Below are 25,897 nucleotides of genomic sequence, written 5' to 3'. Positions count from 1 at the left end.
CACCCCTACTCCTTGTCACTCCTCCTTGCAAGTCAACTTCATCTCTCTCCTCTTCCTTTTCTTCCTTCCTTCCTCTCCTCCTCCTCCTTCTCTTTTTCCGTACCTACGCCCTTTTCCTTCCCCATAAATCTTTCAAACTTAATGATCTCTTCTTATTTAGCACCTGCCTCCTCTCCATTTTACTTTGTGTTCCTTTTACTCGGTGAGGATGAATCATTACCCTGTCTCCTATTACCTTCATTCACCCATTTTACTTCACTCAGCACTACTCGTGACATATTACTTGCTTCATCCACCTCTGCGTTGCACTGGCTCTTCAAGGTCTCTGCATTCCCGACCATCTGTTTGCTGGCTTCCTGCACCTGATATGATGTGGACTTCGTTCACTTCCGTAATATCACTCTCCTCTACGTTACTGCCACTTCTCCTTGTGCCCTTCGTCGCTACTCCCTCTGCCGTCAAGGTCTCCTTCTGCTGCTGTTGATGTTCCTCATCGAGTTTCTTTAGCCGGCCCACCACCCATATACGTGTTTATCTGCCGTCTACAATCACCAACTGCTGCCCTCTAATATATGCTTTAAGGCCTTGCTTTTCTGCCTCCCTTAAATATCTGTTCAGGATTCTGTTCTCCTCGATGGCTTCCCTGCTCATCTCCCTTCTTATCCACACTTTCTCTCCTTTTAAATTGCTCGAATTCCTTATGACAATGTCAGCCATCAATGTAGATAATAATTTCACTCTGATGGGCCTCCTTCCCTTCACTTTCACCACATGGTGCACACCGTCTATATCAACTTCACTAAACTTGATCTTCATCCTATTCTGAACCACTTCCACCACTTTATACACTAATTCCACTTTAGTCTCTTTTCCCTCTTCCTGCAAACCATATACGAAAATATTCTTCCTCACACTTTCTTGCTCACCCCTCTCTACTATTCTCTTCGTTTCTCTCAGGTCACGCTCCAAACTTCTTACCTTCTGTTTCAACAGATCCAGCTCATCTTTATTACACCCCTCCTCTTCTAATATCTTCTTCACATCTTCCTTAATACTCAACTTTAGGTCCATAAACTCCTTAGATAACTCCCAAAACATTTCTCTTATTTGCTCCGCCTGACAAGCCTCTCTTATCATCTCTCTTATCGCTTCAAACTCTTCCCATCCAATCGATCCCACTGGACCTGGACCAGGATTAACTTCCACTCCTATTATCAACAGCACCGCCACCACCGCCACCATCTCCCGTTTTTCACCCTTCAGCTCCATTCTTCTCTCCTTTCTACTTACCATTTCACAGTTCCAGCTACCAATCGCTATCCTGTATTGTGTCAACGTGTTGCCCATTGCTCCGCGCTCCACTCAGCACATCCGCACTTCTTGCTGACTAAAAGACGACTGGCTACATCAATTAGAAGACCCTAATGAAAGGTTTGGAAAGAGACCTGTACAGAACCACTAACTTCACGGCTACTACGTTTCTTTGTTTCCCATGGATATGAAATAGTACAAACATTCAAAAGGAATTCATGTATATTTGCAGAATGATAGTAAGAGAAAGGATGACAGAGGCCTGTGTAAGGGCAGTGTCCTAAAACGAGTTAAGTGTCCGCTTAAGACAAGTGGACGAGACTTATGGTGATGTCCGCTGTTCAGAATTCGAAGTGCCCGCTTAAATGAGACTTCTTTTACACATATCTTATGTAAAATAAAATTGTTTCTGTAGAAAAATGTCCGTATACGGTGACCGCTGAATAAAGGTGTCCGTTAGAGCAGATTGGACTGTAATAATACTAATCATGTTATTGTCTTACATGTCCGGCTCCATGGCTAAATGGTTAGCGTGCTGGCCTTTGGTCACAGGGGTCCCGGGTTCGATTCCCGGCAGGGTCGGGAATTTTAACCATCATTGGTTAATTTCGCTGACACGGGGGCTGGGTGTATGTGTCGTCTTCATCATCATTTCATCCCCATCACGACGCGCAGGTCACCCACGGGTGTCAAATCAGAAGACCTGCACCTGGCGAGCCGAACATGTCATCGGACACTCCCGGCACTAAAAGCCATACGCCATTCCATTCCATTGTCTTACATCACTCTAAATACTTTTGACGGTTTTAGGAACTGGGAGAGTTGGCCGTGTGGTTAGGGGCGCGCAGCTGTGAGCTTGCATCCGAAAGATGGTGGGTTCGAACCCCACTGTCGGCAGTCCTGACGATGGTTTTCCATGGTTTCCCATTTCCACACTAGGCAAATGCTGCTGTACCTTAATTAAGGCCAAGGCCGCTTCCTTTCAACTCCTAGCCCTTTCCTACACCATAATTGCCATAAGACCAATCTGTGTCGGTGCAACGTAAAGCAAGTTGTAAAAAAAGTTACCTATTCAATAGCTATGCGTTGAAATGATGAAACACCGAAAGGTCGAAATTAGTCCCTATGTTGTTTCCATGATAATATATTTTACATCATTTTAACGTCCGGCTCCATGGGTGTATGTGTCGTAATCATCATAATTTTATCCTCATCACGACAAGCACCGAAAGGTCGAAACTAGTCTATATTGTGTTTCCATGATAATATAGTTTACATAATGTTAACGTCCGGCTTCATGGCTAAATGGTTAGCGTGCTGGCCTATGTTCACAGGGCTCCCGGGATAGATTCCCGGCGGGGTCAGGAATTTTAACCATTATTGGTTAATTTCTTAATGTTATAATGTATTCTATGTATTATGGATAAATGCAAGTTAATGATTTTGGGGTTAAATACAGTGCGGAATTGAAATGAAGAGTACCTATTAGATGTTTTTGTATGATAAATCATACTCCAAAGACCATATAAAGGTGTTGACCAGATGTTATGTAAGTAGAGCTAAATACACTATGTACAATACTGGTCACGTTCGTATTCTCCCGTATTAAACTGAGAGACATGTTGACGGTGGCGCACCTAGTGGCCTGACGTTAAACATCAGGCAGCAAGATTGAAACTACAAACGTTTAGTGTCAAAACTGATAGAAATACTGAAACTAAATAATTATTTTGCTTTGTTCTACTACGAAAGTTGAATGTTTATACTAATAGAAACAATGACACTCAATAATAATAATAATAATAATAATAATTTCGTTTTGTCTGAATCCTGGATGAATAGTCATCGCTCAGGCCTTCTGTTGCGAAGGTCACGGATTCGATTCCCGGCGGGATCGGGGATTTTAATCGCGTCGACTTAATTCTTCTGGCTGGGTGTTTGTTCCAAGACTTCTCTCTTCATATTCAGAAAACACACTACACCATCACTATCAACCACCACAGAAACATGTAATAGTGATTACTAGACCTCGGAGTTTTGGTGCTAAAATATTATTTAGCTGCCTAAAACAGACTCTCAAATAGGTTCTAAAATATTTTAGGCAGCTTAAATTTTAAGTATTTAACTTGGCATAAAATAAAATACCATTTTTATTATGCTAAATTGATAATAACTTGTTAGGGGGAAATACGCAAGTTCTACTTCCTCTTTGCTGCAAACGTCACAGAATATAATTTTACCATCCGGTGTAAAATGGAGAAAGTCATGTGAACACTTTTTAATTAAAGACGGCTTGGAACCTGATTTTTCGGCTTAATTCACACGCTGAACAAACAGGAATACCGAAATGTTCTCACAGAATGAAATGATGGTGGGTTTTTCTGCTAGGAAGACAATGGATACTGTCTCCTGCCTGGTGACGGGCTACGGGAGTATTCGCTGCGGGAGGTTCTTTAGCTTTCTGGGGAGTGTGGTTTACATATTTCTGATTTCAAGATGTTGTTTAAGAATTGAAAACGAGTCAGCAAATAGTATATTTCCTCGGAATATATTAAAAGCATTTTATCCGATTTAGGGATAAAAATAGCAATTATAGATACGAAGGTAATCCCAAAAATAAGGTCTCCTATTTTTTTATAAATTCATAGACCTGTTTATTTCTACAATGGTTTACATCATTTTACCGCTTGAACTTTTAGCTATTTTTCTACATAATCACCATTTCGGTCGAAGCATTTTTGTAGACGCTGTGACAGTTTTTGTATGCCCATGTCATACCAGCTCGCCGCCATGCTGTTCAGGAAGTTGTGAACCTCATCTTTCACCTCGTCGTCGGTGCTGGCACCCATCTTGCTCACACTTTCCGGTATTACGACTTTTCCGTTAAAAGTCTGTGAACGGCGCTTCCGGAAGCCTCAGGTACCACAGTGCAGAGATCATCCGGGGTGATCCGCCGATCTTCACGCGTGATTTGTTCAAATTTGACGACTGTCTCGACGGTCTCCCGCTCCTTTGTTCGTCGTGAATTTCAGTCCGACCAGCTGCAAACACTCTACACCACTTACAAACATTTTTGACATCCATGCACTTGGCGATAACATCCAACGGGAGCTCCATTCTCAACAGCTGCCAAGCCAAGACTGAGTGCCTCAGCGCGGCGTGCGCATGTTTATATGCGAGCATGGGAAACATTCTTCACAATATTGTGACGAACAGCCACATGAACAGAGTTATGTATTTATAAAAATATAGCTTCATTTTAAGTTTTCTCTTCAAGAACAAAATAGGTCTCTACAAAATACAAGGTCTAGTGATTACATCCCTCAATATAAGGTTGGCGTCAGGAAGGTCATCCGGCCGTAAAACAGGGCGAAATCCACATGTGCTACACAGCTCGCACTCGCGAATCCACAGATCTGGAAACAGCAGTAGAAGAAGAATTTTTATTTTATGTATTATATTTGAATTTTCTTCATGTAATTAACCTATGATACGAATACTTATTCGACAACTAACTATTAAACCTAATGTGATTTATACACAAATATTTTACAATATTGGAATTTGCTTATAATGTTTTGTCTCAAGGAAAGCGGAAGAAAGATTTCGATACCGGAACAAGTTCAGAGTTATTGCAGCCAAAAACAGCACAAGCCTTACGAAACATGGCCCAATGCTTGTATGATAGTAATTCCAAAAAATTTTGTCACCGGATAAACTAAATGTTCACGAAAATCTTCTTAACGCAAATTCAAGACCAAAAATTTTGTCACCGCATAAACTAAATTTTCACGAAAATCTTCTTAACGCAAATCCAAGACCAAAATTTCACAGATCAGCTGATCGGTATTACTACTACACTCAGATTCAAGGCCGTCCCGCTAGGTGCGCTGGCAAACAATGTATTGCGATATCTCACAGAGTGTCACGTACTCTCTATAGCGTATTTGATAGAGCGAAGAGGGGGGAATTCTTTAAATGTGTATGGTAATTTAGGTTTGTTACGTTAGCTTTTTTGCGATGTAATGTAAATTTTGATTGCTTTCTTTATATTCAAAGATATACTTTTATTTTCGGTAAAAGTTTTAGATCTGTGTTGTTATCTGTGAAATGATGTGAACTGACGTATACGTGCTCTCCGAAGGCTGAATGCCGAATATATCTGATCGCGTTTTTGTGTTATTTGTGCCTTGTGTGGAAATTACACTGAATCATAAAAGTATTCGACCACCCTATTATGTTTTTTAATTTGAAGTACTCTTCCAACATTTGAAGTGTGAAAGAAGTAATTGCCAGTCCATATAGTAATGTGAATATGTATTTATTTATTTTTTATTTATTTATTTATTTATTCATTCTCTCAGATCTTAGAGTAACCAAACCCATAGATCCGTACACAGCATACAATAGTTACCCAAGCAATATCTTGATAAACTAACATAACAAAATAAAATTAAGCTCCTATTCGGAGACCTCAGCAATACGGCAACACTGCCTAAGGAACATAAATACCTTCGGCAACACAAAACAAAATAAAATACAACGGCACACCAGCACTATCTGCAGGTTCATAACCTCATCCATCCTGTTGTGTCAGCAATACCCATCTATTCTCTTCTTCCTCCTACGTCACACGTCTGAGTAAGCAGACACTGTCTTGTGCCATGTTACCATATGCTCAACCTGCCTGCCCACTCATAATCGTGTCTCTCTCTACTGTTCCAGGCTGCTGTCACAAACACACCGTTCCTTCAGTCTGCTGAGTTGTGCCAACCTAAGTTGCAATATTCTACTATATAGAACAACACTTAATTCTACCCTCACCATGTCTTCTTCTAACAATTCTCACGTTGGCTGTTCTCTTCTTCCACATTGCTCACACATCATTTTTTACTCCACATAAGTGTTTATTAAAATTTCCACTTCTGATCCATTCATTTGCCACCCATTTTATGATTTTCAGATTATCCCCCTGTTTAAGTCATCCTTGCTCCCTGAGACTCAAAAGCTTACTTCTCACCTTTTTAATGCTATGCATTCGTTCACCAAGTTAAGGTCATCGTTCCCACTCTCACATAATAATCACCGTAAATTGTCTGCACTTCTCGTCCTACTCTTGTTTCTGTACAGTCCCATAAACCACCATAATAAACCGTAAATCACCGTAAATTGTCTGCACTTCTCGTCCAAACCTTGTTTCTGTACAGTCCCATAAACCACCATAATAAACCTATTCTCTCTTATCTATTTACGTTGATATGGCTTATTCTCGCAACTTGTGTAACTCTATTGTAAAGGCTAAGGGAACCTCCCTCTCTGCACTCTTTCATCAGGCGCTGTCTTTGCATATCCTTGACCCTCCCTAATATATCTCTCTGTCTACTGCCCCCTTTCTATTCCAAACTATCTTCCAAATATAATCCATACCAATCCTATCCAAATACGTTTTAATTTTTGTAAGCCAACATCCCGTATACATATGATTCAACTATTGCTGGTACGCTGCTTGCAAAAACCACCCCCTCACCCCTTCTTAGTCTCATCCAATAGTTTAGTACCCTTTTACCGCAGTCTACTTCAATAAACTTCCCACACATGAGTAATGCACCGGCATTTGCCGTGCACTGCGGTAATTGCATTATCGTTTTCCTAAATCCACATATAATCTGTTTTAACATATCCTTATCGTCCTCTAAACCCCATAATTCCATCCCACGCAGTACTCTGCTTAGCACTAACGTCTTTAGCACCAATCTTTGGAAATTATAATTTATACCGGGGAATTTTGATTCTAGAATGTTGACCACCGAAAGTGTTGCAGCCCCCTTCCATTTCGCTGTCTTAATTTGGTCCTCCCAGACACCTCTCCTGTTTATAATCTCTCCTAAATATTCCAATTTGTTTACTTCTTCGAACTTCTCTCCCTGGACCACCCATTTCATTTCTGTCTTCCTCCTCTTATTCTTACTAACAACCATCACCTTCGATTTGCTTCCATCAATTTTCAAAGACCACTTTCTTGCGAATTCCTCAAATATGCTGAGACTTTTCTGCAAGCCTCCCCCTGTTAGGGCTGGAAGGATCACATCTTCGGCAAATATTAAACCTGGTATCTCCAACCCGTTCACCGCCGGCACTGCCCAGTTATTTCCTCCGTGACCTTGTAGAATGTCGTTAATAAACAGAAGAAATAATATGGGCGATAACTTACAGCCCTGCTTAAGCCCCACCTTACATTCTATTACACTGCGCAACAGATTTTCCTCCAATCTAATATGACAATATGCATTCTCATATCACGCTTGGATAATCTTACTTGACACCCCGATCTTATCTCATTTTTCTATTAATGCACTTCTGCTCATCGTATCAAACGCTTTTTCAAAATCTATTGCCCCTAAGTACAATTTACCCTTTTTCCTATCCAAGTATTACCTAGGATCATCCTGACGTTCATTATACTGTCTACTGTTCTTATGCCCCCTTCTAAATCCACCTTGAAAAATTGACGATATCGACTGTCCCTCTGCCCAGACACTTAACCTGTCTGCCAATACTCCTGTATACACCTTACTCAACGACTCCAATAATGTTATTCCTCTATAGTTCATAGGTAAATTTCTACTACCTTTCTTTTTGTAAATTGGGCATATTACCCCAACTTCCCACTCTTTTGGGTACTTCACCCCTTCGAAGATCCTGTTAAAAAGTTTAACTATACCCTCTATCATAAGTTCATATTTGGCAATTTCCCTCCAAAATACATTGTTAATACCATTACTTCCTCCCGTTCAGTTGCTCTTAAGATTACCCATCACGATTATCACTCCATTCCTTGAAATCTCTTTATCAAGTTCTTGAATTCGAACCTCCATAGCTCTCCCTAATGCTATTTCCCATTTCCCCTGACACCATTTGTCTGCACCCCCTAATAAATCTCGGAAATAGTCTAGTCATTGGTCGTTTGTTTCATTTTGCACTCTATATTTATTAGCTCAGCTTGTTCTTTCACCCAAATTTTCTTCCTCTCTGCAATGTTCAATGCGTATTCTTTTCTTAGGTTACAAAACGCTATTATTTCATCACACCCTCCCTTCCTCCTGTATTCTTTTAATGCCTCCATCACTAATTTTCTCATTTCTTTACACTTCTTATTGTACAAACCCTCTTCACTCTTCTTCATCCTCCTCGAGATTCTAGTCGCCTGTGCTACCCTTTTAATTGGATATTCGATTAGTTCTAACGCCCTGCCGATATTACCTTCTTTTAAGGCTTCTTCCCACCCACACCTAATTAAATCCAGCTCATTTTCTAAAAGGGCTTCTAGTTCCTGTTTTATCTCTTCCGTCCAACCGTATTTAGTATAACTAATGCCCTTCTCAATGCACCTCCTTTCCTCCCGACCCTCTATTTCTCTCACTTCTTTCTATTATCACCCATACTGGTGCATGATGGGATTCCGTCCCATTGCCTACCTCCATCATTTTTATTTTCTCTAACATGTCTTCTGAACTCAATACCAAATCAATAACACTCCCACCCTGTCCCGCAATGTATGTCAACTTAGCCCCCCATCTCCTTCCCACCAACCATTCAAAATATAAAATTTGCTGCGACACATAGTTCCAACAGCTTTAATCCATAACCATTCATGTCCTTATCTGCACTCCGCCTTCCCACCTTCATCGTCATCTCATCATCTTTGCTGTAAACAGGGCATAGTTCTCCTATTCTAGCATTCCAGTCTTCAGATAACAACCTTCCATCTTCATCAAATTTTCCTCTAATGACACTTGTTTCTAGTAATAATTCCACAAAGAATTTTTCGTTCGCATAAGCAGAGTTCCGGGGGTGACAATATGCAAAAGCCAGACATATCTTCTTTTCCCTCCCTTGTACCTTCCCCATACTAAGCCTAAACCAGATTACCTCCTCCATCTGATTTTCGATCTCCTCTACTTGTTCACTAATCTCTTCTTTAATTAATAATAATGTGAATATTGACGTACAATACAGCACACACAAGTACTGTACCCGTAAAATGTAATTAATTATATGAAATTTTAAGTTTAGTTATAAGACACCACAATATGCAGCCACATGAATATTCGGGTACTTGTCGCGCAGGCAGGAACAGGTGGGAGTGAGGGGTAGTAGTAGGCAGAACAAGCTCATTATGTTGTTCGATCCTGTTCTGCAAACACGAACGATGAGGCGCAAAAGAAAACAAATACATAATTTGAAAAGAGACAACTCGTTATTTTCCATCATGCTAAAGGCCGTTCTGAAAGAGATATTGCCGAATTGTTACAAATAAGTAAGAGGACTGTAGGAGATATTATAAGAAGATACAACCGAGAAGATAGAATTGAAGACAAACCTAAAAGAGGGCGACCAAGAAAGCGGAGTAGAAAAGAGGAAACTGGAGCAATAAGAAAAATCCAAAGTTACCGGCAACGAAAATTTCTGCCGCAGTGCTGTAAGAATAGGGGAAGTAAGATCACCCTGAAACTGTGCGGAGAATCATCCGAAGAGAAGGGCACATGATTCTACAGACTCGCAAGCGAGTAGAGTTACTCACCCACCAATAACGCCAACCATCATCAGTCAGCAGTTAATCTCAATTCGGGGACTGGAATTAATACTCATCCCCAAATGAATATCAGGATCAAGATTCCAACACCTACACACTATCCTGACGATCATAATGGGTCCCTACTTAGTGTTCGTCGAAGCAAACACCACAGATAATATAGGTAACTTACACCCAATGGCCTTTAGGTAGGCTCTGCTATGAACGGAAAATACCGGGCATTAAAACCATACACAGGAAAGTGTGGAATCGTATCCAGCTAACCTTTCTCACAACTGAAGCTGCTAACGTTTTTATGAGACACTCCATCATCATTGAAAAATACATAAAAGCCTCATCCAACGTATACAGAATCGGATTGGTCGGGGGAGTAGATTTAATCTATCTGAATAAATTCAGCATTTCATAGACTCGCCTGTGCCAGTTATAAGTGTTCAGAGACTCAATAGAAGGAAATCTACCAACGACGCGTTCGAGTATGTACCAACAGGAACTGTGAAAATAACATTCGAAACCCAAACACTACCCAGACAGATCTCTATATTTAGTGTCATTCTAGAAGTGCAGGTATTCATCTTTAATCCTATCATATGCAAAAACTGTCAGAGATACGAGCATACAGCAACTAATTGTCGCGCAAGAATGACGAGATGTGGCAGATGTAGCAATAATCACAACACAAGAGACTGCCAAGAAACGCTAGTTAAATGCACATTGTAGTAACAATCACACAGTAGAATAATCTCAATGAACCATACATCAACAACAGACAGAAATCAAGAAAAATATGTGTACAAACACATCTCTTTCGAGGCAGTCAAAAATAGACTACAACCCCCATCTTACAATCCGACCATTCTACCCAATCATTTCCCACCATTAAATGAAACCTTAGTTAACATAATTGACGTCAACCCGCGAAAGCGGGAAAATAACTACATACAGTACATACACATGGAGAACCGCCCACCTCCATGACCAGGCTATGATAAAGTGTCATATCTAAACATACTAAAAAACCAGGCGCGGCTCCATAATACAATCTGCAGAGCTGCAGAACCACCACAATGAAAGATATACAGTAATATATAGCGATTAGCGATCCCATCCTTCATATTGAGTGTTTATATCGAGCCAAAGATCGATACCCATACAGCTGCTGGTGATCTGGCAACCCTGTTTAGAACTCTGAACAACAGAATTTTAGGAGAGCACACTTAACTACAGCTTTCTTCCGATAGGTGGCTAAGGGTCGCCCATAAGGGTCTGTATGAACTGCACGCCTTGCAGTACGTCTGACCTATTCCCGTGACAATAGAGTTAGTAAATAATACACTAGACAGCGCCACCGTCCGTGAGAGAATCGCTGTAGCGAACGAGCATGTTATAGTCTCAGCTGTTTGGGAAAAACTCCCTCCATTGTACTCATCAGTGTAAACAGAGAACTTATAAAACTGTGTGGATATTCATATGGTTTAAAATTCATACATGTCAACATTCTCAGATACCTACAGTATAGTTGTGATGATTCTGTTCAGTAGAAAGAAAGTCCAAATAGCTTACATACAGGATAAATGCGTGATAAAAGAGGATGGTTATGATTAAGTAGCACAATTCAATTTACTGTCCATGTTAAGTCTTCAAACAGCATACCTTATGATTGGGGGTATGTATATTTTTCTGTCTTTGGTGTAAATGACCAGGACTTGAGCAAAATTCTATCCAACGGCCGAAAACATTCTCCCGTACGAAGCGAATGAGCGAGTTCTTAGGCCTACAAGTATATACAGTAATAATGACTATGTTTCTCCGTAACGGTAGTGAATTCTTCCGAGTTAGGTAGTCATGAAATTGAAAACAGAAACGCAAGTACCATCAGATGATGTTCCCCCTCCATTATGAAAGCCGGCTGCCAAAGTTGTATGCAGGTCTCGGAACCTTTGTAAATAAGTGTCGATAGGTCAACATTTTTTCGATAAGTAGAAGAGGGGCATTTTTTTGTAACTTTTTAATTGTTGTTTTTTGTACAAGTCAGTTATTTATATTGTCGATGTCCCTCGAAATCGGGGTCTTATAAATTGAGATGAACGTCTACCTGTATTATTTCGGTTCATTTTCAAGAACTTCACACTGATATGACATGGAGTAAAGCGTTTCCGCGGACTTGGAGGACGGATTCAAACGAGCTCAGCCGACACTTTCCGTATGCAATACGAATTTAGATTTGTCTATTACACTTACTGCAATGGACTGTGCGTCACAGAGCAGAACCATCAACATTATTCAGCATGAGCCGTCACTGTAAAAAACCCAATTAGAATAACATCCAGCTACAGTACTACAGAATACCCATAATGCTACACAGGCGGTTCCTAAAAAATCAGTCTTACTGCAATGAAACGGGAATGCATCCTGCCACATCAAATACACCCCAAGTAAAAGATTAACGTAGAGAGATTCAAGATGACTTCATCAGCTTAATGGGGCTAATGGGTCAAACTACACAATGGAAACACCTATTAAAACAGAAGCACGATAAAATAATCACAATTTTAGACTCAAAAATGCAGATTCTACAATGGAACTGTAAGAGTATGGTGAACAAGAGACACGAACTACTTTTACCCATAAACGAATTCCAACCCGATATAATTTTTTTACAGAAACATATCTTCAAACCTCCTTTAAATTTATGATCAAAGGTTATAATACCTGATGTGTGAGATCAGTTAGTGTAACCTCTTTGATCTTCTTACTCCTGAGATTTGTTTTCGAGAGCTTTGAAATAAGCAAAGAAACACACTTCAAGTTTTAGTTTGGGATCTTATTGTTGTTCGCAAGATGGCTTCCATGTATATATGTGTATTAAAATAAATGTGTTCGATTATTGTGGAATTGTACCCGTGTTTTATCGTTTTCGCAGTGCATTCCCAACATTTGGCGACCGTGACAGGACATTAGACAGTTATATAATCATATAAACAGTTTCATACGTAGTATTTCAAGCATGGAAGTGAATATAGCTATGACAAAGAAATAAAGAGCGGTACCTACGGCGATCAATAACCAAGATCTACAATGAGCTCGACGCGTTACTACAGATGCCGGAGAAAGATACGGAAAGTATTAGTGCACATATGGATCTATTAGAAACGAAATTTCATGAATTAACAGGTATGGAATCTCTTATCTTCACTAATATAATCGAGAACGTGGAGGTTAGGGATGACGAGTTAGACAAAGAAATCAGTATGGCTGACGAGTATAAGATCAAATTTTATAAGGTTAAGACTGTTGTTACCAAATTATTAAATAAAGACCGGAACTCAGAAGCTACTGCAGTATCAGTTAATTCTAACTCGTCGCTCCAAGTTAAGCGTTCATACAAACTGCCTTTGTTGGAATTGAAAAAGTTCGGAGGTGAACTGAAAGATTGGCTTCCTTTCTGGTCACAATTTAAGAAAATTGATGAGGACCCTCTTTTAGACCCTAGTGATAAATTCCAATACCTCATACAGGCCACCACTTCTGGATCCAGAGCAACAGATTTAGTTGAGAGCTTTCCTGCTACAGGAGAAAATTATTGTAAAGCAATATCAAGTCTCAAAGCACGCTATGGGAAGGATGATTTGCTGGTAGAAGTGTACATTAGGGAGTTGTTAAGTTTAATCTTACAGAATGCTGTGAGCCCTAATGTGTGTTTATCATCCCTCTATGATAAGCTTCAGAGCCACATAGGAGTCCTAGGAACATTAGGTGTCACAACGGACAAGTGTAATTCCATGCTTTTACCACTAGTAGAGTCATGTTTGCCTGAGGACATTCTAAGAACTTGGGAGAGAACTTCTTCAATCGCGCTCATTGGCCAGTCTTCTTCAAATTCAGCTGTTGAACCAGGGGGCGCTAGTGTCGGTGACCAGAGTGTGAATTCCAAGAATCGTTTAGACAGTTTGATGCAATTTCTTAGATGTGAAGTAGAACAGGAACAGAAGATTACTTTGGCTATGTCAGGGTTTGGTGTTTTGTCTTCGGTAGCTGTCAAGGGAGGTCCAAAGAAGAAGGAAAAGAGCTTGAATTACACCACTAATCCGAATGAGAACATTCCCGCAGCAGCAGGTCTCCTTACTGCATCTGGTAGAGAAACAGCAGGGTGTGTATTTTGTTCGTCTAATCACAAGTCTCAAGACTGTATTAAGGCCCAGAAGATGACTTTGCAAGAACGTCGTCTTGCACTTGAGACTAAAAGATGCTGTTTCTCTTGTCTCAAGGTCGGACATCCAGCGAAGAAATGTAGAAATAGGCCTAGGTGCATCATTTGTAGTCGAGGACACTTTGTAGTTATGTGTGATAAGTTGCCACAAACCCAGGTAGACTCAGCCATAGAGAGACCGAACTCAACAGGAGACAAGATGGCTTCTAGTGCGCAAGTCCAGAAAGATGAGGCTTTAGCTAGTTTGTCGAACCATTGTGGGGTGCTGATGCAAACACTAGTTGTCAAGGTTCGGGGCCAAGGAGTTGAGCGGAGCATTAATTGATTCAGCATCACAACGTTCCTACATTTTGAAGAGTACAGCCAAGGAAATCGGATATCAAACTGGCAGACAGGAAAATATCCAACACTCGCTATTTGGAGGTACAACCACTGGAGTATACCATCATTGTGTGTACACTATTTACCTCTCTAGTCCGGATGGTAGCTACAACTGTCACTTTGAAGCATTAGACCAAACAAGAATTTGTGGTGCCGTACCTTCAGTACATCAAGGTCCTTGGATTGAAGAACTAAGTAGTCAGGACATTGTTTAGAGTGACATCGAATCTTATGGACCAATAGAAATATTAATTGGAGCTGATGTTGCAGGCAAATTGTTTACAGGAGGCCACAAGATACTAAGTACTGGACTAGTGGCCATGGAAACTCGTTTGGGATGGATTTTAATGGACAAAGTGCCTTCAGAACATAGGAATGAGGAAAGTATGGCTATGGTGGTGACTGCTATGCTAACAAGAGAAGCCACCATCACAGATTTGTGGACTCTAGATACTTTAGGGATTAGTGATCCATCTGAGAAACGCAGCAGATCTGAGATTGAGTCTACTACACAGCAACATTTCCTTGATACAGTATCAGTCAATGAAGAAGAGCGTTTTGAAGTTCACCTCCCATGGGTTGAGAACCATCCTCCACTGTCTGATAATTACCAATTATCACTGAAGAGACTGATGTCTACTGTTAAGAGATTGAAGACTGAAGGTTACTATGATGCTTATCAGGAAGTACTAGATGATTAGCTGAGGGAAGGGGTGATAGAAGAGGTGCTTCCTCAGGAAATGAATGTTCATTGCCACTATTTGCCTCATCGTCACGTTGTGAAACCTGGATCAACAACACCAGTGCGCCCCGTGTTCGATGCCTCGTCTAAAGAAAATAAACAGCCCAGCCTCAATCAATGTCTTGAGAAAGGCCCTAATTTAATTGAGAAAATACCTTCCGTGTTGGCTCGTTTCCGACTGAAGAAGGTGGGACTTGTTGGAGACATAAGAAGAGCTTTTCTCCAGATCAGCATTCGCGAGAGAGACAGAAATTTTTTGAGATTCTTGTGGTTAGACAGAAATGGAAGTCTCAAGACATACAGACATTGTCGTGTTGTATTTGGAGTCTCTTCAAGTCCTTTTCTGTTAGAATCATGCATCAAACTTCACCTTGAAAATACATTAGTACTGTGTGAGGAAGAGAAGTCACCATGGCCCAAGTCATTTGTGGAACTTCTTACCCATAGCTTCTATGTTGATAATTGCCTTGCCAGTTTGGACGATGAAGAACAAGCTAAACAGTTTATTGATGTAGCTTCAGGTGTCATGAGGGAACGGCAATTTTGTCTTCGAGGGTGGGAGTTGACCGGAAGTAATGACGTTTCCGGACCTACCAATGTGTCAGGACTCCTATGGAGCAAGTCCGACGATTCCCTAGCAATCAACATAGATAACCTTCTTTCGATTAGCTTCGAGAAAATAACAAAGAAAGTTATTTTGAGTGCTGCCCATAGAATTTTTGATCTGGTGGGTGTCACATGTAGTGTAGCATTAATACCAAAATTGTTGCTTTAACAGACTTGGAGGGAAGGTTTGACATGGGATGAAGAAGTCAATGAAGAGATCAAAATGAAATTCTTGAGTTGGCTTGAAGAAGTTCCTCTTTTAGCTCAAGTCAAGTTTCCTCGTTGGTTGTCTAACTGCAACAGCCCAGACGACTCCTGGACACTTCACATTTTTTCAGATGCCTGTCAGACATCATATGCAGCGGCTGTATTCCTGCGTGTTGAGCAAGGGGGTGAAGTGAGTGTTCACTTGGTGGCTGCCAAGTCAAGAGTTGCACCAATTGGAAAATCAGGCAAGGGATTGACCATTCCCAGGTTAGAACTTTTAGCAGCTTCAATAGCAACGAAATTATATGCATCTATTGTAAAGGATTATTGTATTCCTGATATTAAGGCAATGTTTTGGACAGATGCTTCAACTGTCCTCGCTTGGATTCAGCGAAGTGAAGCATGGGATGCTTTTGTCATGAACCGGATTAAAGGGATACGAGAACTGGCAGTTGGTTGCGAATGGCGACATGTTCCTGGAAAAGAAAACCCATCAAATCTTCCATCACGTGGATGTTCTGTGAAGAAGTTGATACAATGCCGTTGGTGGGAAGGCCCTGGTTGGTTGAGAGAAAATCCAGACTGCTGGCCACAAACTGACTTTTCTTATAATGAGGAAGAGATAAATTCCGAGAGAAGGAAGAATGTCTTTTCATTGATATCAAGTAATTCAGAAGACATCAGTAAAGATTGGTAATACCGACACTTTTCTCAGTACAAGAAAATTGTAAGGATGGTAGGCTGGATGTTGCGCTTTCTAACCAACAGTCGCATCAGCAAAGCTCAACGCATACATCGTGACCTGACAAGTGAGGAATTTGTCACGGCAGAAAGGAAGATTTTACGGTGGGTGCAGGAGGAAGTGTTCATAGATGTTTTCAATTCCAAACTAAAGAGCTTACTTCCGTTTGTTGACGAACAGGGATTGATTCGTTTGATGACCAAGATATCAAACCGGGATGATGTCAGGGATTTTTGTCATCCCATCGTGCTCCCAGAAGCTGATCACCCAGTCGTTCAGCGACTGATTATGGACGCCCATCTTAGCAACTGTCATGCTGGTACGCAGATGCTTTTGTCAATTCTGAGGCAACAGTATTGGATTCTAGGAGGTAGACAGACAATTAGAGCTGTTATTAACTCCTGCATGATTTGTAAACGTCATAGTTGGCAGCTCATCCTTCACCTTTACCTGAGAGTAGAGTGCGTGACGCAAGAATTTTTGGAAGCTACTGGAGCTGATTTTGCTGGTCCTCTCTACATCAAAGACGATGAGGGAACCTCGAAGAAGGCATGGGTTTGCTTATTCACTTGCGGAGTTTACCGTGCAGTTCGATTGGAACTGGTGTCTTCGTTATCAACAGATAGCTTTCTACAAGCTCTCAGACGTTTCTGCAGCAAACAAGGAAGACCTGTCATTGTCTACAGTGACCAGGGAACAAATTTTGTTGCGTTTAAGAACTCCTGTCACAAACTGGACTGGAATGCAATCTCACAATACAGTTCAGCGCGGAAGATAGATTGGCGTTTTAATCCTCCAGCTTCGCCATGGTGGGGAGGTTGGTGGGAACGACTAGTAGGAATGCTCAAAAGTCTTCTCCGTCGAGTGCTTGGTCGATCATCTGTCAACTATGAAGAGATGCAGACAATCCTCTGTGACTGCGAAACAGTCATAAATTCTCGGCCATTAACCTATTTGTCTGACAACCCATCAGATCTGGCTGCTCTAACTCCAAACATGTTTCTACACGACATAGAAGAAGTAGGAGTACCTGAGTATGACCTGTTCGAAGCAACTGATCTTCGGAAAAGACTGCAGTATCGCCTTCAGTTGAAAAAGAATCTTAGAGAAAGATTTCGTACTGAATATTTAGGTCAGTTGAAGTTATTCGCCAGCAAGGATAAGCCACATGATCTCAAACTGGGAGAAATTGTTTTGGTTGGCAATGATGACACTAGAAGAATGGATTGGCCATTGGGACGAATTGTCGAGTTTGTTAAGGGAAAGGATGGCGATGTTAGAGTAGTTCGTGACGTCACTGCTTCAGGCGAGCTTATAAGGCCAGTTCAAAGAATATACCCGCTAGAACTCGAGTTTCAACCACCTGAGGATACCCAGGAAATCCGAAACCACCTACGGAAAGACTTTGTTCGAAGTGAGGAAAATATAAAGGATAATCACGAGGCCAGAGCATGTGCCTCTTCTACTCCTCCTGAAGATGGTCCTCAAGTTTCAAAGCAGACAGTGAAAATAACTCGTCTAGGACGATTGATTCACAAGCCAGAAAAGTTAAATTTGTGATATGTGTCAATTAACATATTTATTTGTATTTATATTATTGAATTTTATCATTTTGTAATTGTTTCAGGACTATTTTATGAAAGTGGCAATTTGTGCATAAAAGATGTAAGTCAATTCATGTTAACATTCATTTGACTTAGGTGGGAGGATGTTGTGTGAGATCAGTTAGTGTAACCTCTTTGATTCTTCTTACTCCTGAGATTTGTTTTCGAGAGCTTTGAAATAAGCAAAGAAACACACTTCAAGTTTTAGTTTGGGATCTTTTTGTTGTTCGCAAGATTGCTTCCATGTATATATGTGTATTAAAATAAATGTGTTCTATTATTGTGGAATTGTACTCGTGTTTTATCGTTTTCGAAGTGCATTCCCAACAATACCGAAAGATTAGACGGCCCAGGATACGGAGGAATAGCAACGCTCATAAAGAATCATCTACCTTATAAGCTTTTACAATCAGACCAATTTTTAACAGGTACTTACATCCTCCGCATACAAATCAAAGATGTTATCATTCTAATTTATACTGTCCCCCAGATATCCACGCCTCTCAACAACACTGGCATAATTTTTTAACCAATTCACCAATACGAAACATATTATATTTGGTGACTTCAACGCCCACCATGCAACCTGGGTAGCAGAAACAATAGCACAAAAGGAACACATATATTTAACTCCTCCATTAAAAACAACCCAACCATCCTTAATGATGGCTCACCAACACGAATAACAGTACCCTCCAACACTCCGAGTGCAGTAGATCTAACTATATGTAATAATGATATACTGTAGCTCATAAATTAAATTGGCAAACTATTAAAGATACCCATTGCAGTGGTCACTTCCCCATACTTATATCAAGTAACAATAACAGGCCTACATACAGCAACATGATTTTCAATATGCTATATGCTACTTGTATAGCACTCGCAACGTGAACAATATAGATTATTATTATTATTAATAATAATAATAATAATAATAATTTTCCACCAATTGTAAGTACAATTTATGGATGGTGAATGGAGAAAGGGCATAGCCCCACATACACGAAAGTGCCCCCATCACCACTTAAAATTACAATATTCAAATATACAATTACATTCTACATAGTGTGCTTATATACAGTTACCGTATTTACAGGCATATTTACATACTACTCACAAGACATGGTCAACATTCAAGTAATTCGACATACACACACATTCTCCCTCTCTCTCTCTCTGTCTCTCTCTCTCTCTCTCTCTCTCTCTCTCTCTCTCTCTCTCGAATCCCCACATATACTTTAGCTAGGCCGGCTCACTCATACCCACATACAGTACAGTCTCACTCACTCGGGATCACATAAACTTTCATCCTTCCTCTCACTCATACTGAGAATTCACACAGTAGAAAATGTATATTATGTACGGAAGGTTTCATTATATATACATCCTTTTTTACCTCTTTACAAAATTTCTCTGGAGGTAGTTCTTTCATCCGTGGTGGGAGTTCATTCCACAGCCGAGCAGAACGATTAAATAAGCCACTTTGATATGATACTGTTCTTGCAAATGGAGGGAAAAGGGACACACCTCGACCTCTTTGAGCGGAACGATAGTTCAGCTGTAAGCGGTTGAAAGGGTTTAACTTATATAAATGTTGCTTGCGAGGGATTTTCTCAGGAAAGCAATATCTCTTTGTTTACAGAGGGACGTTATGGAGGGCAGTGACCTGGCTGTATTTAAATGACCGTGTTGAGTAATTAGTCGTTCTACTCGGCGTTGAACTCTCTCTAGTTTCGTCATGTTCTCCACTGTAGTAGGGTGCCAGGAAGGAAGCCCGTACAACGGTATTGGCCGTACTAATGACAAATAGGCTGTCTGAACTGCTGTCTTCCTGGCTCCCAGTAGAGATCTGCGGATGAATCCCAGGACTCTGTATGCTTTGCACCGTATTTCCTCTACATGCTGGTTCCATTTTAAATTGCTGCAAATGTGAATGCCAAGCAATTTTATTGAGGTGCAGGGCATCAAGTTTTTACCACATAGTGAAATTTGGTGTTGTAACTGTGATCTTGCTCTCGTTAAGCGTATATATTTACATTTCTGTACATTTATAGTCATTCTATTTATTTGGCACCACAGAGCCACATTTTCCAGATCTGACTGTAGCTTATTTACGTCGTTCTCATTGCGTATGGCTCTGTAAATGATGGTGTCATCAGCATACCGTGCATAGAGGACGATACACAACCTGGCAGATCCAGCGTAAATATCGTGTACAGAAGCGGTCCTATCACACTACCTTGAATCACGCCCGAGGTGACTAAGGTTTGTTCTGACCTGGCCCCACTGAACACAACACTCTGCGTCCGACCTACCAGGAATGATCGAAATCATGCCAGCAGTTTGCCTTGAATGCCATACTTGTTAAGTTTTAACAACAGTCGTTATGAACAAGACGGCAGCCATCTTGTTATAGTTTCTTGTTTGTCGTTGATTGTAAAATTTCTTCTTGACCTTTTCGAAAAGTATATTATATTAGTTAACACCACCTAGGTGTCCTTTACACCAACTAAGGAACGGAAGCCATATTTTGTTAGTATTCATGCGTCGTGTATTTCCAGTATGATATTCAACGTTTAAGTTATTCTTTGTTATTGTGCGTATTGTCCAACGACATTAAAGATATATAGACTGCTAAACATACTCGTTACAGCGCCCCTGGTTGAAGCACAGCGAACTAACTTTTGCCTGCAACTGTCATGGCGGCTGCCACTTCTTGGTCTTGACAGTTAGCCCTTATCAGTTCAATGAATTGATGAGGTTAAACGTAAACCGAATTAAAGATATGTTTAAGAATAAACACGACATTTTCAAACATGCTTAATGTTGTATTGATGTTATAATGAAATAAGCGCAGAAATATGGTGAGCATTTGCCTGGTTAAAACAAGAATTACGTAGGGCCTATGTAGAAGAATGGATAATTCGGCGTCATGCACTAACAATAAAGTCATTCACTACAGAAAGACTTGTTATACGTATAGCAGTTCATTGAGGAATTCACACGCGTAGAGAAAGATACCCAGCCTTTTCATGACATACCTTCAGTGTCATTCTGGTATAATTTTTGAATTTTGCATCTTTGTCTGGTTTGTTACGTTTTATGCTCTTTGCTACTTATGGCTACTTTCTAAGAACTGCTGTGCGACATGTGGCACAGACGTCCGTTGGTTGCGATGTACAATATCTCTACGGCATCCTCTGCCTGTCATAAGGGGCCACTAAATGGGGTAACCCCAGATTCTAAAGTTGAGAACACCTGATCTGAGTGTAGCATTCCTTCCACATACGGTATCCTACCAGCTTTACCACTTTAATATGTCTACCGGACCTCTCTTGGTCAAACCTCGCCTGACTTCATTCGACTGAATTCATAGCCTACATTTATTTATTTATTTATTTATTTATTTATTTATTTATTTACTTATTTATTTATGTATTTATTTATTTATTTATTTATTTATTTATTTATTTATTTATTTATTTATTTATTTATTTATTTATTTATTTATTTATTTTAACCTAGCACACCTTCTCAAAGACCGTATTCCATCACACAAGAACTTCTGCGGAGCCTTTCTATGGCAGATTCAGAGGAAATAAGCATATGTTTTGCCTACAAGTGTCATGGCTGCGAGTGGTTCAAGTAGATTCAAAGATGGCCATCAGATTAGCAGTCTATATTTTTAATGTCGTTGGTATTGTCTGACATCTGTGTGGGAAATAAGGTGACGTTATTACTTCTCTGTGAGATATGTCATTTGAGGATTCACGGAGTTTACGCTTGCATCTCTGATGTGGAAGTTTAAGTTCTTACTAGCGCTGCTGACTCGTCGTTGTGTCCATCGTGCGAATTAATAAAACTGTCCTATCTGCGATAATTTCGTTAAAGGTACGAAAGGTCTTCGTATTCATTGGTCTTACAATAATCCTGATAAGCCTATTAAAGGAGATGGTATGATAATGACATCGCGGGATACTTTCTATGAGGAACCGCCTTCATGTAAGAATAATGTACATATGCTACGTCGTATCCCGAAGGATACTACTAATCAAAATTCATATTGTAGAATATTTTATTGATACTGTCTACTCTACAGTTCATTTTTGGAAGGTGTGGTCTGGGGGTTAGAATTCACCCACGGTAACCTCTGCTTGTCGTAAAAGGCGACTAAAAGGGGACCGAATATCTCCCAGTATAAGGAGATCCCCAACACCAGATGCCAACAGTCTCCTTGAGAGTGGATGAGCGGGTGTAAGTCTGGGCAAGGGGTAAGAAATTGCCCCTACAGGCGGAGGAACCAAGTGTGGTCAACGGCAGTAGAATGCAGAAGGCAACGGGAAACCACTGCATTAAAGGTCCTAAAGGATATCCCTATAAATTCACATAACATGGCTCGGAAATTAGTATCCGGAGTTACTATTCCCCCAATCGGATCCCCGGGGGGTAATGCTGCGAACATAGTTGTGAACGATTGTGTACTTGACCGTGCTAGGAAAATCAAAATCTATGACAAGAAATTACGAGTTGCTACTTGGAATGTACGCAGTTTGTATATGAGTGGAAAACTAGCGAATGTGGAAGCAGAAAGATGTAGATTGAAAGTAGACATCCTTGGACTGAGTGAGGTAAGATGGACAGGATCAGGAATTCAGAACACGAAGGAAGGATATATGTACTTCTCGGCAGGAACCGACACCAATCACAGATATGGAGTTGCTGTGCTTATTTCATCAATGATCGCAAATTCAGTTCTAGATTTTGTACCACTTAGTGATAGAGTAATGTTGCTGAGGTTACAAACATCACACCGGATCATGAACGTTATTCAGGTCCATGCGCCAACTGCCGATAAAGATGATGATGAAGTAAAAGCATTCTATGACACCTTAGAGGAAGCTATGAAAATAACTAAGAATGGAGAAATAACATTGACCATGGGTGATTTCAACTCAAAACTAGGGGCTGGCATTGAAGGCAATACTGTAGGCAGCCATGGTCTTGGTGAACGTAACGTAAGAGGAGATAGACTTGTTCAGTTCTGTATGGAGCACAATCTGTTTGTCTCTAACACATTCTTCAAACTTCCTCCTCGGCGGCTTTACACATGGATATCACCCGCCGATAACGACGAAAAGATCATAAGAAATCAAATTGATTTCATTTTGGTAAAACAACAACTAAAGAAATATGTGACATCCGTTAAGACGTATCCCGGTGCTGATGTAAATAGTGACCACAATCCAGTTGTAATGGACCTTAAAATGGTACGTTTCAGAAAAATTATTTTTTTTTTGCTAGGGGCTTTACGTCGCACCGACACAGATAGGTCTTACGGCGACGATGGGATGGGAAAGGCCTAGGAGTTGGAAGGAAGCGGCCGTGGCCTTAATTAAGGTACAGCCCCAGCATTTGCCTGGTGTGAAAATGGGAACCACGGAAAACCATTTTCAGGGCTGCCGATAGTGGGATTCGAACATACTATCTCCCGGATGCAAGCTCACAGCCGCGCGCCCCTAACCGCACGGCCAACTCGCCCGGTAGAAAAATTAAAAGAAATGTTTAACTATCCAAGCATATAGATATTAAGAAACTATTGGATCCCGAAGTAAGAACTAATGTTGGAACTGCACTGGAAAAGAAGATGGAATTAATAAGATACACTGAATCGTCAGAGGTAGAATACACATGGAACGCCATTAAAGATAGTGTGATTGAAATCCAGGAAAATGAAATTGGACAATGCAACAACATCAAAAGACAGAGCTGGATGACAGATGAAATTCTAGAATTTATGGATGAAAGGAGAAAGCACAAAAATACAGATCACATTCAATACACAATTCTAAACAAAGCTGTACGCAGAAAGTGCAGGGAAGCCCGAGAATTATGGATGACAGAGAGATGTAAAGAAATTGAGATCCTTCAAGAGAAGCACGACTATTTTAACTTGCATAAGAAAGTAAAAGAACTTGCTGGTTTGAAACGGAGACGATATGGTAAAATTTTGAGAGATGCCAATAATGAAATCATCTTGGGTGTGGAAGGGAAACTCAAACCATGGAAGGAATATATAGAAAATCTCTTCAAAGATGACAGAAATGATCCCCCTTCACCTGACGAGAGAATAAATGAAAATAGCCCTGAAATAACAAAAAGTGAAGTTGTTCATGCCGTAAAACTTCAAAAGAAGGGTAAAGCAACTGGACCTGACGGTGTGTACGCTGAAGTTCTCAAAGTAATAACAGAGCAGGAATCTACCGGCCTCAATATCTTAACATCATTATTCAATCAAATATATGTATCAGGAGAAATACCATCAGACTGGCTGAAATCAACCTTCATACCACTACCGAAGAAGCCTAACTCGTCTCAGTGCGATGATTATCGTATGATAAGTTTGATGTCTCACGTGCTCAAAATATTCTTGCGAATCATTCACACTAGAATATACAAAAAATGTGAATCTCACGTGGATCAGAATCAGTTCGGTTTCCGAAATGGCGTTGGTACACGTGAGGCACTCTTCTCGTTAAATGTGTTGTTACAGAGGTGCAGAGATATGAATGTTGATGTCTATGCCTGTTTTATAGACTATAAAAAAGCTTTTGATTGTGTCAGGCACAATAAGTTGATAGAGATTCTGAGATCAAAGGTATTGACTGCGGTGACTTACGTATAATCAGTAACCTGTACTGGAATCAGTTCGCAAATGTCAAAACTGATCAAGGAACTTCAGAAACTGCTTCGATCAGGAAGGGCGTCCGCCAGGGTTGTGTACTGTCACCTCTGTTGTTTAACATTTACTCAGAGGCAATCTTTAAAGAAACATTGGAAGACTATGGTGGGATCAAAATTAACGGGAAACTCATCAACAACATCAGATATGCAGATGATACTGTTGTCATAGCTGATGACATGCCTGCCCTTCAGTGCATGATAAACTCCTTAGTTCAGCACAGTGAAGAGTTTGGATTATATGTTAACCCCTCAAAGACGAAACTGATGGTGTTCTCTAAGAAGACAATTCGGACAAATCTCACAATAAAAGATAAAATAGTTGAGCAAGTGTCTTCTCTCAAATACCTGGGTACCATCTTGGATGACCAATGTAACTCCAAACGGGAGATAATATCTAGAATTCAGCAGGCCAGGAAACAATTCATTACCATGAAGAAATTCTTTGTGAGGTCAGATCTCAGTCTCCAACTACGAATTCGTATGATCCGCTGCTATATATTTTCTGTTCTCCTATATGGATGTGGAAGCTGGAGTCTGGATCCAATCATAGAAAAACGTATTGATGCCTTCGAAATGTTCCTGTATCGCCGTCTCTTGCGGATATCCTGAGTAATGAAAATCTCAAATGCCGAGGTCCTTCGTCGGATGAAAAAGCAAAAAGAACTACTGCTCACCATAAAACAGAGGAAAACGCAATATCTAGGACACATCATGAGAGGTGAGAGGTATCAGTTATTACAGCTTATTGTCGAAGGGA

At 40.4% G+C, this 25,897-nt stretch overlaps 1 protein-coding gene across 1 annotated transcript in view; it reads right to left on the bottom strand.

Annotated features, from left to right (window-relative positions):
• Window positions 1-3,970: 3,970 nt before the first annotated feature.
• Window positions 3,971-25,897, bottom strand: part of not (non-stop) — a 239,444-nt gene continuing 217,517 nt past the window's right edge. The window contains exon 11 of the transcript XR_010860538.2: window positions 3,971-4,727. The gene's annotated coding sequence lies outside the window, so the exon portion shown is untranslated. The remainder of the gene's footprint in view (window positions 4,728-25,897) is intronic.

Source organism: Anabrus simplex, chromosome 6 (genome assembly GCF_040414725.1).
Source record: "Anabrus simplex isolate iqAnaSimp1 chromosome 6, ASM4041472v1, whole genome shotgun sequence".
Taxonomy (NCBI): Eukaryota; Metazoa; Arthropoda; class Insecta; order Orthoptera; family Tettigoniidae; genus Anabrus; species Anabrus simplex.
The sequence above is the reverse complement of the archived record's forward strand: the minus strand, read 5'-3'. Positions and strand labels throughout refer to the sequence as shown.